Source organism: Pteronotus mesoamericanus, unplaced genomic scaffold (genome assembly GCF_021234165.1).
Source record: "Pteronotus mesoamericanus isolate MK-2021 breed Mesoamerican mustached bat unplaced genomic scaffold, CSHL_Meso_final scaffold_167, whole genome shotgun sequence".
Taxonomy (NCBI): domain Eukaryota; kingdom Metazoa; phylum Chordata; class Mammalia; order Chiroptera; family Mormoopidae; genus Pteronotus; species Pteronotus mesoamericanus.
This window is the reverse complement of record NW_026555308.1, coordinates 31,757,754-31,778,012: the sequence shown is the minus strand read 5'-3', so window position 1 is coordinate 31,778,012 and position 20,259 is coordinate 31,757,754. Positions and strand designations below refer to the sequence as shown.

Here is a 20,259-nt window from a genome sequence, read left to right as displayed (position 1 = left end):
TCACTTGCAAATTTCCTATTACAGAACTAGATAAAGTTAACATTTTCCATAAGAACCCAAACTTGCTAATACTGCAGATGGTATAGTATATTCAGTTACTAACTAGATTTTATGTTTCCTTTATTTTTGAGTTGAGGAATGTCCTGTTGCTCTGAAAATATCAGTTTTTCTATTACTTACGTTTGAGTATTTAATTTCTTAAAGAGGAAGTTAACTTTATAAAAAGGAAGAGGAAAACAAATAAGTCAGCTACTCTGATTAAATCACTATTCTGTAATTCTCAGCCATTCATGAAGAGGAGATAATTTTCATTCCTACAACCAGAATAGGAGTATAAGAGAAAAGATTGAGTTATCCCTCCAAAATCAGGAGATCTAAAAACACTGACCTTAGCTGCTCACTAAATTTCTGATTCTATTCTAGAAAATTTCCTCATGAAAACATGTTTTTTTCCTCCAGAAAGACAACACCTAACTTTATTTCTTCTATGAGAGTTTTATAAAAGTAAAAGTCATGACCAATATTGATGGTTCTCAAATGGGGCGATTTGGCCTCCCAGGCATGCAAGAGCTGCCTGACAACACCTGGAGATATTTGTGACTGTCACACTGGGGGTTGCTAACGGCGCTTAGTGGGTAGATGCCCAGGATGAATGCTAACCGTTCTACAAGGCACTGGCCAGGTTCCCCTTCTCTGAGCCCCAACAGAGAATTATGCAACCCAGATGTCAATAGTACTGAATCTCTATGAGTTTATTTGGAAGGGGAACAATTCCTATTAATGCTAAAGGCATACCCCTAAATATAAAATGATTTTTTAAATAAATCCTATCTGTGATTAAACTTGTCCAGCCCTAAACCGAGAGCTCTTAAACTGAGTTCTATGCAATGCAAGGGTATATATAGATAGTCGTCTTGAAATCATAAGCAAAATGTTATATATCTTTTGTGTCTGTAAGTGTGAATATTAGCAGATTTTTGTGCCTGATGCCAACATATCCCTTCAATATATCCACTCTGTATGTCCATTATGTACAGAGTGGGGTAAAAGTAGATTTACAGTTGTTCCTGTGGAAAATAATGCAATAATAAATAATATTAGAAGAATAAACTCTGTGTTTCGCAAATCACAACTATAAACCTACTTTTGCCCTATCCTGTATGTAAATCTGCATATTTTTAAGGGGTCAAGTACATAGATTTACCTCATTCTCTGTGGTATTTATGACCTCACAAAGTCAGCCATTGAATTTATTTAGAAAGCCAAAGAATTCCAGTATATTAATCAGCCATTATCTTCCCTCCAGTGAGCCAAGCAGCTCTTCCAGGTATTGTTTCCTGCACAGTCTCTAATCTTACTGAAGTAAGGCATAACTCTCATGCGAATGAAGTTTAAGATTCTCAGTTGAAACCTCTTCAGTAGAAGTGACCTCAACAAGTACATTTTCTCCTGAGGAGTTTGTGATTTAAAAAGCCAGATTTCCCACTTCAACCAACACTTCTATTAATTGACACTTAAATACATTAAATATTCTTTGTGATACAGGTTGCCTTGATATTTAGGATAATATTACATCCTCTACAGTTAACAGTGCAATTCCCCAAACCTGCTTTTTTGCCTCTTCTCCTATCTCTGGAAATGGCATAACTATCCATCCAAGTCACCACACCAGAAAACAGAAAAATCTTTGTGTCTTCAGTTTAACTCCAACTATTTTTTATATTCTGACCATTCTGTGTCCTAAATATTGCTTGAGTTAATCCTCTCTTCCCCATCACTGATGCTGTTGCTTTCAGTTCCACATCTCATGCTCTTTCATTTGAAATATCTCAGTGTATTCATAGCTGTTCTCCATGATGCTGGGTCTGCCCTTCTCCACCTTATTTTTCACACACATGCAGAGCAATCTTTCTTAATGGCAAACCTGACCAGGTCACTTTCCAATTAAAAACACCAATGGCCTCTCCATTACCTATGTGATAACACTGCTCCCCCGCCCCCAACACACACTTTCTGGCCTTGCCTCTGGCTACCACTCCCCCCTTTCCCCCCAGAAGCTAGCCTCTAACTTCATTGATTTCTCTCCATTCCTGGATATGTGTTTTCCTGACTCTGTCCCTGCTTCACTTGAATGATTTTCCCACTTTTATTGAAATTCTGTTCCTCCTGCATTAGGAAGCTGGCTTGAAGTCTTTTCCAGTTCCTTCAGAAAATGTTTATTGTTCTAGTGTTTCAGCTCAAAAATCATTTGGTACTTTAATATCTCATTCACCTTTGTGTTCTAAGTGCCTGGAGCAGTTCATGCATGTATGTACATTCCCAATAAATATTTCTGAAATTAGATCAGTAATATTATGTAAATTCAAGATTTTGCTCAGGATTGGATCACCAAGGACAAACATTGTCTTTTTTGCTCAGGCAGATAATAGAGAGATCATATATTCATGAGAGGAATCAAATGAAAAAGTTCACTATGAGCTCTAAAAATTGAAACTTGCATTTCAGCTTTCTAAAATACTGTTATTATTAGTATAGAACATTGTTTTTGTATAGGACAAGTGTTACTGTTCGTTTTTTTTTTACCCACAGGTGTTATTACTATTAATGAAAGGCGTATATAGTAGCTGCACTGGATATAATCACACTGTTCACAAGCTTTAAGTTGAATAAATGAACAGAGTAATACCACCCAAGTTTTTAAGACATTCAATGACCATGAGTTCATATACTCTGTAATGGGACAGGATTACCTCTTGTGCCCCCCAAAGAATTTTCTAGATGAGAGTGTTAGTATTGCCAAGGATGAGAAACATTGTCATATATTTTAATGAAGAGTTTTACTTAGAAGCTATTGAAATGCAAGAGGTTGTGTTTTTATTTAAACTAAGTAGCCCTACACTTCTAGGTTTATACTGTACATATCACAATGCCTTATTAAGTTTGTGCCACTCTAAATCCTTTATATCCAGAAGCATACTGATTTCTGGAGCTTTATTTAAGAAGTCCACCTCTACTGTAAAATTGAAAATGTAGGAATCATAGGTGTTGTTTGTAATATTGTTAATTAAAGTAGAAGTAGAAATATTAAAGTAGAATACAGGGTGGGGCAAAATTAGGTTTACAGTTGTGAGTACACAACACATAGAGTTTATTCTTGTATTATTATTTATTAATTATTGTATTATTTTTCACACAAAGTAAACCTACTTTTTATTCACTCAGAATATAGGAACACACCTTAACCAAAAGTATCTTGAGAGCCAGTCACTAAGACTATTTTTAGTTTAACCATTATTGAAGGAGTTACTGAATTTTGAATATAATACAGTGGTGGTACTTTGATAGTGTAGTTTACTTCTTTAGGAGTTAAAGTGATACAACTTTATCACTGGGATTTTATTGGAGAAGCATCATGTCAAAGAGTGTTAGAATACGCAAGACCTCTCTCTGATTAATTCCAAGTTTAATGACAGTAAAGATTGCTCATCATACAGTTATTTGATTACAAGAGTAATCTTTCTGCTGGCAATGTATACATATGGATACTCACATTTTCTAGTCACAATGGTAGCAAGATTGAAGGAAAGTTGGAAGGAAATTGATGTACTCTAGGGTTAAGTAAAAATATCCTACACACTTTTCAATTAAACATGTAACATTATCTTATTCCCTTCAGGTAAAACAGAACAACTTTAAGAGACTGTTTTTTCCAAATTTTATTTTAAAATTGCAGTTTATGCCCTGGTGGGATGCTTCAATTGGTAGAGCATTGTCCCTATACACAAAGGTTGTAGGTTCAATCTCTGGTCAGGGCTCATACAAGAAACAACCAAGATATCTTTCTCTCTCTCTCTCTCTTTCTCTCTTTACCTCTCTCTTAAAAATCTATTTAAACACTGGAGTTTATAGTCAATATTATTTTATATTAGTTTGAAATCTTTTTCAAGGCCTGGCTTGCATGGGACTACAGTTCCTAATATTGCACAAAGTGGTCTCCGACAGTTTCAGTGTACAGCATGGTGGTTAGACAGTCATATACTTTACAAAGTGTTCAGACTTAAATGTAGGACTCAAAACCATAAAACTCCTAGAAGAAAACATAGGCAATAAAATTTCTAAAATTTGTCATAGTGATATTTTTTCCTGATATATCTCTCTGGGGAAGAAAAAGAAAAGAAAAAATAAACAAGTGGGACTATGTCAAAGTAAAATGTTTTGCATAGTCAAGGAAGCCATCAATAAAATGAAAAGACAACCTACTGAATGGGTGAGGATGTTTGCCAATGACACAGCTAAAGGGTTAATATCCAAAATTTGTTAAAAAACTTGCTATATGTTGCATTTTACAAAAATACCTCTCTGTCGTAGTTGATGTAAGACATTTTTTTCTACCCTGGAACTTACAATATTCAGTCATGTGTGCCTAAAAAACAAAGCATTTTGGAAGAAGAAAAATAAATTTAAGTAGGATATATTCTATTTTTATTTGTTTCCAATTGCTTTTGAGTACAATATTTTAAAAAAGAAAATGGAGAATAGAAGTGATCTTTTGGCATAGGCAAGTGGATGCTTTTCCAAGTCCAGTAGCTTCGGAGACTTTAATAACCCAGAGAATCCTTGATTTCTTTTCAGACAAGACAACACAACTTCATTCAGCTTATTTTTCATGGCTGACCTCTCCGCCCTCAACTTCTAGCCTTGCCTGTGCTTGGGGAAGGAAGACTAGTTAACCTAATGTAATTAGGTTAATAAAATGGTAACCCATAAAGTCAAGGTTGCTGATTCATGAAAAGTATCCTATCATTTATTTAAAAGCCAGGTGAAGAAAGAAATGCCATTTCATCAAGATGAAAACAGTACTTTATTGCTTGTCTTTAGAATTTAATCATTGAATAACATCAGTGGATAGTGGAGAGGGACGTATTGTTATCACTTGTTTCATGTAGTAAATTAAAAACCTAAAAAGAATGTGGTTGGACAGAAATGTTTAAACAGGAAGGAGGGAGCAATGTTAGCATTTTAATTTTGTTTTGATTGAAGTTACTCTAATTCCACCATGAAAAAAAAATGCCTTTCTCTAGCATGCCTTATTTGCTGTAGAACTGATTAGAACGTGCGTGTGCTAATATTACACTTGGCAGGCCCTAATGTAGTTACACAAAGGAGTTTTGCCAATAGGAGGGATACATATCACAGCCATTCATTTCACAGTGCTCTCCAATCTGGCTACAACTGTTTTCCTACAATGTACATCAGTGAATTAAAAGCACATCAGTGAATTAAAAGGAGGGAGAGGAAAAAAAGAGATTTAAAAGACGGAGTTTTCAGAACATTTTTGGCTTTAGAGAAAACAATTTACAATCATTAGTATGAGTAAAATTCCTGCTTAGCCTAAGCTAATGTAAACATTCTGAAAGCAGAGATTTTTTCAGAAATAAACACACACACACACACACACACACACACACACAAAACTGTCCTTTGAACACCATTAGTGAGTTAACAAGGGACCCAGGATAAGTAAACATTCACATTTTGTATAGCCAAATCCCTCCCCTTCAGACTATAAAATAAATATCATCATTGAGTGTGTTTTTCTGGGTTCATGGAAAAAAGGACAAAGTATCCTGGTGACTGTTTTTCTAAATCGGTTCCTTCAGCACTTACACTTTGGTACTTTTTACATTGTGCAATATATTGCCCTAAAGTAATTAAACATTACAGTTATTTATAACTCTTTGGTTGCAAAATGGCCGATGCTGGTATTGTTAATAACCACAGAAGGAAGAGGGCAAAGGAGTTCTCTTCATCCTGGCTTTATTTCAGGGCACATCCACTACTGTGGCCTTCTTCAGTAGGAGAGTTAGGATGGAGAATGATGGCAGTCCTCCTGTCGAGGTGCACCCGCTGGCCTTGGGCTCTTTTCTGAGAGATTCTCAGATAGCTTGTTCGGCACTCTTATGGAATTAATTATCTACAAAAAAAGTAGTGGTTCAATGTTTCTGTCTCTGTAAAGAAAAAATATGAATATTGTAAAATCATTTTTTATCTATGTTCTCATTTACTTTCTTCACCTCCTTATCAACCCTGCAAAGCAGATATTGTTTATCCTATTTTTTTTAATTGTTGAGGAAACAGCCTCAAAACTATCTTGTCCAGGTCCTTGTTAAGTGCTGTGGGATGTAATTTAATTTTGCACCCCAGGCTCCAAAATTAGGACATCATACCATGCACTGTATTAAGAATTTCAAAAGTATTTACTAACTGATGTACCACATTAAGAGTTGGCATTAGCTAATACTAAGGAAATACCACAGAACTGCACACAATTCAGATGGATGGATGGATGGATGGATGGATGGATGGATGGATGGATGGATGGATGGATAGATGAATGAATGAATGAATGAGGCAGGTAAGGAAGCATACATTGCATGTAACCTGTGGAAGAAATGCTATTCAAGTGATGGAATTTGTACTTAATCATAAGATTGGTGGTAGTCTTGATGAATTTATTAGTTCATTTGTGCCCATAATTAACAGTAGAAAAAAAAATTCTAGAAAATATCTTTAAGGTAATATTTTTAACTTGGCATCTAAAAGAATGAAAAATGTTACTTTTTTCCATATCATTTATTCTTTTTTATGGAAGACTTCAATTATGATATTTAATGATAACATTTGTATATAAATAAAAAGATTTTTTCAAAAGGTTGACAAAATATCCTAAAAGAGTTTTGAGCTAGACTTCTGAGATATGCTTTTCAATAGTCTTTTGTGAAATACATATGTTAAACTAGTATAAATATATTATTAGTATCTTAAAAGTTACCACATCATAGGAACATCATTGTTATATCTTTCACAAAACATAATGTCTATAATTATTAAAAATTATGTCACCAAACCTGTTTAAACTGAATTAAATTAATTGGCGATATAATTGAAAAACACCCTTTTTCCCAACTGATGTGACTCTACGTGGACACCTATTACATACGGGAAAAATGATACAGTTTAAGGTGATGAGCAGCTTTTTGCCAATGTGCCATGGGCAACAGAACCCTTCTGTGTTTTTATTTTTGTCTATAACTCATTTTCTAAGACAGTTTCACCAAATTCATTTGTCAAGTTGTTGCCAGTGAAAATGGGTTCTTGCAGTGCCACGAGAAAGGAATTTCAAAGGGCACACGCATGGGAGAAGTTTAAGCATAATGGCAAGATTTATTGGGATGAAGAGAAATAATATGCTCTCAGGGATATAGAGGCTGGGCAGGAACTGCTCCAAGATCTTTGATAATCCTTCATATTTTTGCTTGGTTTTGGGGAACAAGAAGACTTGCTTTCAAACTACCCTATCTACTTCCTGAGTTTTTCCTGGATTTGTGCTGGGTCCTCCCCTTAACCAGTCCCTTTCCTGGCCCTTCCAGGTTTCCATGCCCTTGTCCAATCTGATTCTATTCCCAGATTTTCTCAGACTAAACTCCACACTTTTGTCTCCATTTTGGCTCCTACTGTGGATGTCCCAAAGTTCTGCTGCATCATCTAGTTTCTGCTGTGCATGTGCTTACCTCCCCCTCACCATAGTGTCTTCTGCTGTGCATGTGCCTCACAAAGGCATTTTCTCCCTGCTCCGCTCACCCCTTACCAGGCTAGTTGTTATCTGCAGAGATTCGTCCTGCCCTCTTGGGCATTGCTTGAGGATTTCTAGGAGATTAAGTCCCAAGGGCAGAAGATGAGGCAGTTTCTTGGGAAACCTGTGAATACCGGAGTTTCCTAGCGAAGAAGGATTAATGTTTGATTCAGCTCCCTAGTTTATTAGGGTTAATGTCTGATTCAGCTTCCTAGTTTATTAGACTTAATCTCTGATTCCATTTGTTCTATTCCTTCATCAATACTAACTAGCTACTTGTGCTAGTACACTAACAAAGTACTTACCTGGACTTTAAAAACTATTTCTTTATTTTGGAGGGTAAAGTTTTCAGGGCCAGATTACACAGTAGATAAATATTTGTTTTTTTATGTAAGTGTTCAAATCTTAAGTAAACATTTTTAATTTACTCATAAAATGAATACAGATATTTGGGGGGAATGTGTGTGTGTGTGTGTGTGTGTGTGTGTGTGTGTAGTCTGTCCAGAAAGTACCCAGCCACATAATATGAAAAATAGAGACATTTATTGAAGAAGATACAAAAGACGTTGTACATAAGACAATTACACCTCAGTCCCCTTCCAAGTAGGCACCTTGGGACCTCACATAGTTCTCCCAACTACCATCAGCTGCCCCATTGTATTTTCCTGAATCTCATCAATGGTCTGAAATCTCCCCCCTTTCAAAGGTGATTTTAGTTTTTGTAAAGCTGGAAGTCTCAGGGCTAAGTAAGCTGGGTGATTCGAAGTTTCAGCAAAAACTCTGTGCGAGATGTGGTGCATGAGTAGGCACATCGTTATGATGAAGCTGCCAATCACCAGTTGCCCATAGCTGCAGCCTTCTAAATCATCTGAATAATTTAATTTCTGTAGAGAAATGTTCAAGCTTAACACAAAATTTGATGCAGATTTGTTGCTTTACTTACTCAGTCATTTTGATGTGACGGCCGCACTGTACACATACTCACTGAACAGTGTCTACTGCCCTCACTGACTAGTACAGTGAAGTCATCATTGTTTATGCATGCATATCACAGTCTACTCTCCTTGGCTCTCAGGTTACATCAGTGTTGTGCAAACCATACTCGTTATATTAACAATGGCTAGACTTTTTCCATACAGACCCATATATGCATTCTTTAAGATGATTTTTACATTCTCCTTACATTTTATGTGCATTTTTGTGGTTACTATTGAGTGAAAAATCAAACGCAATCAAGCCTAGTACTAGGCAAAACTGGACTTTTGTTTTTTTGTTATTTTTAATTTTAGTGTAAAGGTTTATAGTGGGACAGACTTGTAGGGTCAGCTTTATGGGTCTGTGACCATTGCAGCTGCACATAGATCTGTCTTCAGAAGCGCCTCCACCATGCCCATGGCTCCCCTACATGTGGGGTTTAATGATGTGCAAGTACTGTCTTGATATTTTTCTCTTTGAATTCGTGTTTTGTAAGTGAAATCCAATGGGGTAATAGAGAACATGCTGGGGGATTGAAGCTTCCTGTCAGGCATGGTACTAATGCACTACCCACTTTCCCTCCCATTCCTGGAGATCACTGCTGCCCTGTCAGTGAGGGACAAAGCACTGGCAGGTATGTGATATACTGTGATTTGCAAGGCAGAGCCCCAGGGTTTATAGAGGTCAGCACTCAGCCTGTGCCAGAAGGAGCATGACATTAAATAGCAAATATAAAAACAAACTGAGCAAGGGTCCTGCATTTCATTTTTCACTGAACTCTATAAATCTTATAGCTGTCCTTGGTAATTTGGAACTAATGTTATTGAATGGCATCATCTCATGTGCTACCTTAGCTGAGAAGGGCAATTCTGAGGTGCATGATATTTCAGGGTGTCAGGAACTTATTTTAGAAAATGACCATCTGGCTTGAAAGACTTAAATATCATCTCTCTAAATGGCTGCTTTATCAGACACGCGTATACTTAACATCAATACATCAAGCACTACCTACACACTTGGTTAGCATGTCTTTCTTATGGATGTACAAATTCATTAGGCAGTGCTTGCACTGCCGCTGGGCTCAGGAAAGCAGGGCAGCTATCACAGACTCCCACTTATATTTTGCAATATTTCCTAGGCAATTCATGAGAAGAAATTAATTGTGTCAACTAAGAATACATTGCTAGAATTAGCAATTTCATTTCCTCATATTAAAATAAGCATCTTCAAGCTGATTTTCTCAGTATTCATTGTTTGTGAATCATGAAATAAAAATGTCTTTCCAAAACAGCTAGATGTTTCATAGAATTTAAAGTGCATACAGTGAAGTGCATACATAACTGGTTTTTCTTAATTTAATCACATGTATGAAATTCTGTATATATCCATACAGTAATTAAAACAAACTATTTCTAACTTGGAACCAATACATGGGCTGAATATAAAACATACTAAATGGGTGAGAGTAAGTAGTATACAATGTTTTTACAAATGACCTAGGTCTTTTTATCTGTTTACCTAGAATGCTTCACCTACATTCTTTTTCAAACTGATAACACATTGCCTGCCTATCTTTTAAGAACCTGACGAAATGTGATTTTTATCAGTGAAAGCTCTTTGAAACTTTTTTTGCATGTCTGGAGGAAACTCTGCTCAACTTCTTCCAATGAATCATTTTGTTTTATTTTAATAATTATTTCTAAAGAATTGGTCCTAAGTTTATTATTCAAAATCCTCTCTCATCACACTTCCTTGTTGCAGTAATGTCATGCCCAATGCAAAGTGACAGCTCAGATGTGAGAGTTTGGGATGATGGGTAGGTGAGAAACCAACCCTGGCTAACACTCCCATGGTCCAAATAGGAATCATTATCTCTGAAAACAGCCGTTAAGCAAAGATCATGACTAGTTACCACCTTCAGAAATCCCAGAAAATATTTATAGTCATTCACAGTCTTTCTAGACTAGATGCAATTTACAAATCAGAATTTATTTTTATCATAAGCAAAGTTGCATAGTAATACAACTAACACTCTACCCGGTGTCAGGTTTCCATAGAAACAGAGCTAGGAAGTTAATTCTGGTCATTTTTCTTTTCACAGAGGAGTGTTTTTGCTATCCCTCCATTCACATTAGAAAACACTAATATTTGGGAATTTGGATTACCAAACAGGCCCTATTCTCTGACCTTTAACACAAAATTCAAAATGATAGCTATATATCCAACTAAAAAAAAAAGAACATTTTTTTTTCTGTTATGACTACTTAATATTGCAATGATGCCAATTCTGCCTCATTTAGTCTATAAATTCAGTGCTAGTTCGTGGAATTTATAATTTTTCCTTAAAAAAAAAAAAACCCTGACTCTAAAATATATATCAGAGAGAAAATACAGCCATGTAAAAATGTGAATTATTACAGAAGAATAACATGTCAAAATATAGAAAAATATAGATAACTCAATAAAAGCTATTGAAATGATTCACAATCCATTTGGAAAAAGTCAGATTCATAAGTAATGTTAGAATAAATTAAATTCAAACAGGTTTGACAACTGTTTTCTGTAAATGGAGAGAACAGTAAATATTTTAGTCTATATGGGCCATGCTATTTATCCCGAGCATTCATCTCTGTAGTTGTAGCACCCAATAAATGGTGCAAAGGGAGCAAATTTGGCTTGCAGGTGATAGTGCTGACCTTGGCTTAATCTAACCACAGCCAGCATTTCCTTACCTAGAGAATGGTAAGAATATCCTTCATTGCTTTATATAACAAAGTGTGAAATAATATTTACCTTCATGTTTAAATGTAATAGAAATCTAACTTTTTATGTTTATATTTTCCATGTTTGGCATAATGGCTTGCTTATAGTAGGTGTTCCATACATTTTCATTTAACCTAGTTAAATGAAAACTAATTGCTGCTAACTGCAGATTTTTTTTTTTTTTTTGGTTACAATTTTGGTCTCTTCATAGTTACTACCTAAAATGCAGCAGACACAGGACACATGGTACATTGTCCCATAGTTAAAATATTTTAAATTATATATACATGTCTATAATATATATTCATATATGAATACTTATTCCATAAAATATACTTTCATAAAATATGTAATTCATGTATACACATTTATACATTTATGCTTAATGAATATAGATTATAAGGAAGATAATTACAAAAATTACACTGAGGTAAAAATAAGTATAGAATTATGAGATACTGCTGTTCGGACAAACTTTTTGCAATATTTTTAACTTTTCCTTAGTTTTGCCTGCTGTCTTTGACATTTTAAAATCATGCTACCCCGACTGGGTAAAAATGCTCGCAGTCACGGGGATGTCACAGCCCTGCAGCGCTGGAACCGGCCCAGCAGCTCCCTTGTGCTCGTTGCCATCGCGCTCCTTGCGTGCGGGACCTCCCGCTGGGCAGCATCTACAGGCTCATCAAGGAGCTTCTACTCTCCCACCCCGAAAAGTAGCAGAACAGCAACCGCCAGAACTTCACGCTCTACGACTGCTTCCTCAAGATCTCCCGGCGAGGCCTGCCGCCCGGGGGAGGGAGCTACTGGGTGCTGGACCCCAACGCCAAAGACCCTTTCTGGAGTGGCAGCTTTCTTGCTCGCTGCAAGTACTTAGAGCATTCACACCGCTCCACTTTCCTGGTCTTCTTCCTGGGCACGGTGCCGACTGCGGGCCGCCTTACCTGTTGCCGTCCTCTATAGGCTATGCACCCCCATCGGTCGCCACGGTGTCTCGGGTCTCCTACTCCTGTAAGTCGCTAGGCCCTTGCTGTGTCTTCAGTCTGGTGTCTGAGCACCGCTCGGCCCAGAGCTGGGCCGCACGCTGTCGGACCACCGGGTTCCTGTTCCTTTGCCTGGGCCAGCTCCTCTGCCAGTACCAAACGGCTACCAGTCTGCCTGCTGTACGGGAGCCAGACCTGACAACCTCGCCTGTGCGGACCCCCTGCACCCCCTGCACGGGTGCAGATGGCGTATATCATAAGGTGGCAGCAGTGGCAGTGTCGAGAGCGCATGGACTTCTGTGGGCGCACATCGCCCACCTTGCCAGTTCGAGTTCTGAGGCCTTGATACAATCCTGGCAGGCAGCTCGGAGCGGGCAGTGTAGGGGCCTACCACGCTCGCCACACGTCCGCCTGTTCTGGTGGGTTGGGCCACTTTGTGTATGTCATGTGAGCGAGCGTATGGTCGAAAATTCATAGATGCCTCAGCTGTTTATATGAACAAAGTATCCCCGAGACCAGAGAGCAGGGCTGGACAGAGTACCGAATTGAGAGCCACACAGGAGAGACTGTGGGCAGGACTTGCACAGCTTCCGAGTGCATTGAGTACACACCTGGTTCACTTTATTAATGGGGAGAAGTGGGGAGAGGCAGCCTCAGCCCACTGACTGGGACAAAGAACCCTCTCATTCAGGTAAAGCCCCAAAGAACCTGCCATTCAGGGGGCACAGCTTATTGTCTGCACCAGTCACTGGGATCTGAATTTTGGGGAATCATACCATTTTACTCTTCTCTGCACTGCAGGAAACTTAAGCCTTTTTACATGGGTTCAGCCTCTTGAAATTTTGACTATGTTACTGTTCTAACCATGCCTTCTTTCCCCCTTCAGATGAGGAAGGTACACTTGAAAAAAAATGGAACTTACATAATTTGACTGGAGATTTAATGACTTAAAGCCTAAAAATTATCTAGTATCATTTATATTTTGCATATCACATTAATGTCTGGAAAAATTTGCCGTTCTAAAAAATGACTGTTGTGCCCTGGAGGGTGGCCCAGTTGGTTGGAGCACTGTTGCCTACACCAAAAGTAAAGGTTGCATTTCAGTCCCCTGATGGGGCATTTCTGGGAGGCGAGCTATCCATGTCTCTCCTTCTCTGTCTCTTGCCCCCACTCTCTCCTTCTCTCTCTCTCTCAAAAAATATCAGTAAACATATCCTTGGGTGAGGATTAAAAAACAAACAAACTCTGAGGTACTTGAAAACTGACCTATTCCATTCCAAAAGTGAAAAAAAAATATGATTAGTTTTAAGCAAAGTCCTTTTGAACAGAATGAAGCAATTAACCACTGATCTGCAGAATGAGTTACATAGCATTTCCATGAACATTTCATTGTTGGCTATTACAGGAACTTGGTATATGTGATTAAGGTGCCATTATCACATTTCTGAGTACAGCTATTTAATTTGTATAAATATGATGGTGTATTGTGTCTTCATATTTGAGGCAAAAATACAAAAAAAGTAGAGGTTGTAAAAAAATGTGTATTTTAAAACCTGTAATTAATGGAAGTTGATGAATTTTTTTAAATAATCAAATTATGCATGAGAAGTTATTTGGGGCTTTTCTTTAGTGGGAAAAAAAATGTTTGACCCTGAATGTAACAGGTTGAATGTAATATCCAGTACACACAGGGAGAGGCCCTGATATGTGCAACACATTTTCCAAACTCAGTAAGAATTAAATGCATTCCATTAATACCCTGTGTTAGTATTCAAACAGCATGTAGAGACATCTATGGTCAGAAGATTTTATTCCCTGCTTTAAATGTACGGTCACTGAGGCTGTGAGGCAAATATGCTTCCATGAGATACCTAAAAAAGTTGGTGGAACAGGAAAAGATTTATAAATAATGTTAGCTCTTATTTTACATAAATGTAAAATGAACAAAACTTTTATTTGTTGAGCAAGAATCTGTTAACAGTTTTATTTTTGTCATATTAAATACCATAGGACAGGATTGTAAGGATGGAAAACCCAAGCAACAACTGCCTTACAAAGGATAAGGAAGATTCTGCCATGATATTAGCAAAGGTAAAGGAGAAAATTAACACTACGAGAGGGAACATTTTCTCTTAGAATATCTCTTGGCATTTCTTGAATGAGCAGGATTAGCAATCAAAATAAATCATATTTCACGAGGTAACAGCAACAGAAAAAATTTAAAGGGACTATTAAAATAATATTTACAAGATTTTGAACAATTCTTGAACTCTTATTAACAATTCTTTATTAATTTCTTAAAGGACTGAATGTTCAACTGACATCTGCTAATGATAATTTGGTAATGTACAATTTGTTCAGTAACTTATTTTCTAATGATAAGAGATCATTAAAAACAATGTGATGCTGTACATATATACAAAAATGGTCACTATGGGCCATACCACCAATGAAATGGTAGATAAATTTTTCTCTGATCAAGAGAAAAATAAAAGAAATAGCATTTTGCATGCTTCACTCTACAAGATGAATTTCCCTAGAAAGAATCTAATGAAAATGATTGCAATGGCAACAAGAAGTGATGAAAGAAGATTGGTAACATAGTCTCTGAAGGATGCAGCTGGGGTTGATCCAGGTTTATCCAAGTGTGCTACCTTTCTGAGCCTTTAGCCTTCCTCATTTCTCCCTGAAGTATTTTACAGTCTTCCCTGAATGTCCTTGTTTCAGAATCATTAAATGGAACACTATGTGGCTTTGGCGTGAGTCTGTCTTATTCAGATGCATTCAGCAGAACAGCTTTGTTTGGTTCCTTATCATTCAAGTTATCGTTTTCATTGAGCATTTCAAAAACACATCTCAGTTTAGAATCTATTACAGTCACAGTGAACCCTGGGTCAATAATTTGACTGCTGGGCCTCACACAGTACTCATGAGGGGCTATAGACTTCACTTTGAAACATGCTTTTCTATCTGATGGATTTTCCAATTTAAGATTTGTAGTGACTTCATGTGTGAAGGGGGGGGTCTCTGAATTGGAGGGCTGCGGGAGCGTTGAGGACCAGGATCTGCTCACGCTTTGCCATGGACAGACACCACTGGAGATGCAGCACAGAGCAGGGGGCGCGCAGGGGGCGTGCAGGTGCTGGCTCTTTCCTGGCTGGGGACAGGGTTGTGGTGGTGGCTTGGCCAAACTCTATGACCGGCCAGTTCACAGCTCCTGCACAGCCAAATCGGCCACTGTGTTGCCAGTTTGTTGGGCCCCCAGCTGGGGCGGCAGCTCCAGGTCTCCCAGCTGACTCAGTCTCACACCACACCAGTCCCTGAGACAACACTCACTATGACCCGCCTTGCTCCGCTTCCCACGGGACGACTTATGGGCGCCTACCTGCGTGCCTCTTCCTTCTGGAGCCCCTCAACTCCAACTCTCTCTTATTTACTTACTTATTTAAGTAAGAATGGATGGATTATTTTGCTCTCTTCAATTTGCCACTAAGAAAGCATCTGCAACTTGAGTTTTCAGTTACTGGATTCAGCTGATGGTTCTGCCTTTCCTTTGCTGTAAATATCTCTCCCTCACCATCGTACTTGCCACACTTCCTCCAGACACTCTCCAAAAACTTTATTTTTTTTTCCCCCTTCAATTTTATGCTACACAGTATTGATGGTACCATACCGGCCCTGCCTCTGTTTTTCTGCCTTTGCCCAGGCAGTTCCTGCTGTTTGAAATACCCCTACTTTAAAACTATGAGAAATGTATGTTTCTGCAGGCTCCAACCCATTCTTCAAATCTCAGTTCAGATGTCATCTGCTATAGGCCCCTTCTCCTACGCTCATTCTTCATTTCACTCTTATATGTATTATAGCACAAATCTTTTACTGTGAATATTAGTCTCCTTATCTCCTGAGTATGAATATCCTTGCAAGGCAAGATATTAGGTTTTGTATTCATGGTTCCTAGAGCAGTATCCAGCATACAGTAGGCATGAAATACATAGTTTAGACTGAATGACACATTGTTTCACCTTTTTAATAAGATGTAATAATGTAGACTGTTAAAGACTCCTATATCAGAGAACTATGAAAATATAATTGGCACATGTAATTACCTTTGCCGCAATTACATGAATTATGTTCCTATATATTTGCAGAAAGCCACCTTTGTACAGTTTTTTCATACTTCTTTACTTAATAGTAAAGCCAAAATATTAATTATTATATGATTGCTGCTGGTACATTAGTAACAGCTTGAGAGGTCCTTTGCATGTGTGGAAGCTTATATTTCTAAATTATTTTTAAAAAATGACACAAATAGGCAGATGTAAGTGATGCCGTTGGACTAAGCGCAGTTTACGTGCATTTAATCCTGTTTTCCCTGCTCCTCTGTGCTGATATTATTACCAGGGAGACCCGAGTTAGGGGGTCTACCCCTCCTCGGTTCTTGCCTTTCTTGCAAGAGAAGAATTCAAGTGAGAGACAGCACATGTAATGGAAATAAGGTAAGTCTGTTTATGGTAAACACTTGAGCACAAAACTACAGGCAGGCACCAGCTAGCTTGAATGCCCCATGTACAGAGGAAATAAAGTTGTTAGTAAGTTTGTTCTATACACTTGAGCCCGAAGCTGCAAGTAGACACTCAGCTAATCTGATTGCCCCGACTATTGGGGTTTAGGGGTTATGTATTTTAGCCAGCTTCTAGGTACCCCGCCTCCTTCTCTCCCCACACCTTGGGATTAATATACAGTTTCCAACTAGTGAAAAGGAAACACAGAATTTCAAAGGCTCCCCTCCTCCTGCTCTATCATAGTTTTGCTTATGATGTTCAGACACTTCGCAATCTTAGATCTTACCGACCTTATCAGGCCAGGCTCAGAACTGTTGAATTAATGAGTGAGACGTGTCTCCCTCCCCCACCCTGCCTTAGTTTACTATCTATCCTACCTAACAATATTTTTCACATCTTTGTAAGCAAGTTCATGATGAAAGATTGTCTTCTGCTTCTGTTTCTTTCCTAGAATATCTTTGATGATGATCCAGAGTATGTCTTCAACACACATTGACTAATTGTGTTTGGTGATTTTTCTAGTTTTAATCTTGGAGTTGGGGGGACTTATTTTTTTTTCATTTTGATTATTTAAATTGTTTAGTACTAGAACATGTCTTGCTAGTTGGGAGTAACAGTTAAAAACAATTCTTATTCATCTAATAGAATGGTAATGGTTTGTCACAAAAGGACTAAGTGATTTATTTACTCTGTGGTCTCTGTGTATGTTTGTGTGTCTATATTGAAGTAGGCACCATGTACTTGGAATTCACCTACCTCACAGTGAAAGGATTAAAAAAAGGGGTTCTCAGATGGACTTAAGGGATTAAAAATGCACTTAAACCCTTTACCCTCTGTCTGTGATTTTTCTAATATTTTACTAGTCAATTAATTATGGTACCAGGTTTATTTTAATAACTTTCTATACCTATTCTAGTAAGTCATTGCATAAATATTCTCTATTACATCGTAACCTATGGAGAAGACCATAGACATATTCCATATTTAGTGCTGTTAAGCATATTTGATATTGGGTGGGCAGGTTGAGAATTATGGCTAGGTTTTATTTCTTTTTGTTTTCCAAAAATATATATATATTCATTAGTTACAAATATGGATATAAATTATTTTAAGGTGCTAATTTTAAAGAATTGCAGATACTCATAAAGGAAAAATAGTTTTTTGGCATCTCTCCTGCATCAAGGAAAAGAATATCCTTTTGACAATTTGATAGCACATTTAGACAATATAGAATGCAATGGAAGATTTTATTATGCAACATTTTTTAAATGCTTTTTTGTTGTTTTAAATGAAATCTCTACCTTAATAAAAATGTTTTCTTGATTCACTATTTTTAATAATGATCTATATCAAGGTATATTTCTCAAGATATTTTATAAAATTTCAGTGTCTATATATATACTTGGTCTTTGAGAACTTGGTGCACTTACGAGTGAACAAATTTATCCAAAGTTTTAAAAACTATCAGAGATAAGCCCTGGCCAGGTGGCTCCATTGGTTGGGCATTGTCCTGTGTACCAAAGTGTTGAGGGTTCGATCCCTGTTCAGGACTCATACCTGTGCTGTGGATTTGATCCCTAGTCAGGGTGAATACAGGAGGCAACAGATCAATATGTTCTCTCTCACATTGATGTTTCTCTCTCTCTCTCTCCCCCTCTCCCCCAACCCCTGCCCCCAGTTCCTCTTTCTCTAAAACCAGTGAATATATCCTCAAGTGAGGATTACAAAAAATACTGTCAAAGATCTTTTGATTGAAATATGAGCATGCTACTACTAAATTTTGATGGCTGACATCACTTATTCTTATGTATAAAATTTAAGTGGAATATATGTTTAATATGTTTAGACATTTAAAATAATATTCTTGATAATTTAAATAATTTTAAGTTAGACATTAACAAATAATTGCCTCATTCTTAATATATTTTATATGGTTTTGTTGAACTGTACTTACTATTTAAACTGATCCTTGGTTTTTTTGTTTTCATTCTTTTGACAGCTCCTTCAGACTGGAAGGAAAATCTTTATTTGGAGGCACGTCAGCTCATTTTTCTCACTTCAGATTCATCATTATGACTTCTTGAGGCCAGATCTAATTTTGAAATAACCAAGAACCTGTTCATCTTAAAGCAGCAAACCCCCTCAACTTTGGAGCACAAATGATCACTGATATGGTCTGCGTAAAATCATCTGCCTCTAGTCTGACAGCCATGAGCAGAGCCCTAGGGGTGAAAGAAGCCACAGCCTTAAATCTCTTCACTGAGAAATTACCAAGAAGGTTTAAAAAAAAAAAAAAAGATGAAAAAGACTAAACAATCAAGCCAACAAAAACAGAAACCAAATGAAATCCATCTTACTTCACCATGAAAATAAATATTCCCAGATATGAACCCATGAAAATGTTTATTCAGCAATTAAGCCAGTAAATTGTCAATTGATTTATCATTTGGGAAGGTAAAAGTATAGAGATAGGAGATACTTCTAGCCAGAATTACTCAGCACTTCAAAATAAATATGTAGACAAAAAGAAACTGAACAAACAGAGGAGCTTTGCAGCAATGAACAGTGTTAGGACAGAGCGTTGCTGTTTGCAGAGAGGATGTTTGCCATCATGTGTATACTTTTAAAGCCATAATGGAATAACAGCATTATTGTCAATTGCTTAAAAAGTTTCTGCATTCAATCCTTCACTCCATATCGGTTGAGGGGGAGGGGGGGAGGTCAGTTCTTACTGATTATTTCTCAATGCACTTCTAATATTTGCACTGTCACTTCCATTCAGGGTAATGATGTGTGCTGTTATTTGCACAGATGGTCCCATGAGTTGTGAGGCCACAACAAGCAGTTTCTTGCAGGAGTCCAAAAAGGAAACACTTAAGAATTCTGCATATATAGATTTCTCTTTCTTCTATAAAAATCAGTTATCTAAAAAACATAATGGTCTTGTCTCTGATTAAAACAACAACTACATAATTATAATGAAAAAGCATTAGTGTGGTCAAATGAATGAAAAAGGGATCAAATTTTTTTAATGAAGATCATTTTATATCATTAACAGCCAAGAAGTCAAATGCAGTGAACTGTACACTAAACATTTGTGTTTAACATTTATTTGTTCTCTGGAAAAAAAAATCATTTGTAATTTGTATTTGACATATAACAGTTTTTTATAGCCATTTATCTATGCTTCATGGGAAAATGTACCAGACAAACAAACAGCATTTTCAGTTTATTTTTCTAAATAAATGTGTTGTTTGTATTATTTGTAGTTGCTTATTTTATTTGGTTTTCATTACCTGGAAGATAAGTTTCCAATGGCTCATTGGCAGGCTTTTGTCATGTTAAT

The 20,259-nt window shown here is 37.1% G+C and overlaps 1 protein-coding gene and 1 pseudogene across 3 annotated transcripts in view; one reads left to right on the top strand and one right to left on the bottom strand.

Annotated features, from left to right (window-relative positions):
* PRR16 (proline rich 16) overlaps positions 1 to 20,009 on the top strand; it is a 260,062-nt gene extending 240,053 nt beyond the window's left edge. For 2 of the 3 annotated variants that reach the window (XR_008530509.1, XM_054589909.1), the window contains exon 3: positions 18,913 to 20,009. The gene's annotated coding sequence lies outside the window, so the exon portion shown is untranslated. Of the gene's footprint in view, positions 1 to 11,875; positions 12,007 to 18,912 lie in introns of those variants that run through there. The other variant, XR_008530510.1, reaches the window with a different exon arrangement.
* On the bottom strand, positions 14,871 to 15,434 carry LOC129083879 (vesicle-associated membrane protein-associated protein A-like; annotated as a pseudogene).
* Positions 20,010 to 20,259: the final 250 nt, after the last annotated feature.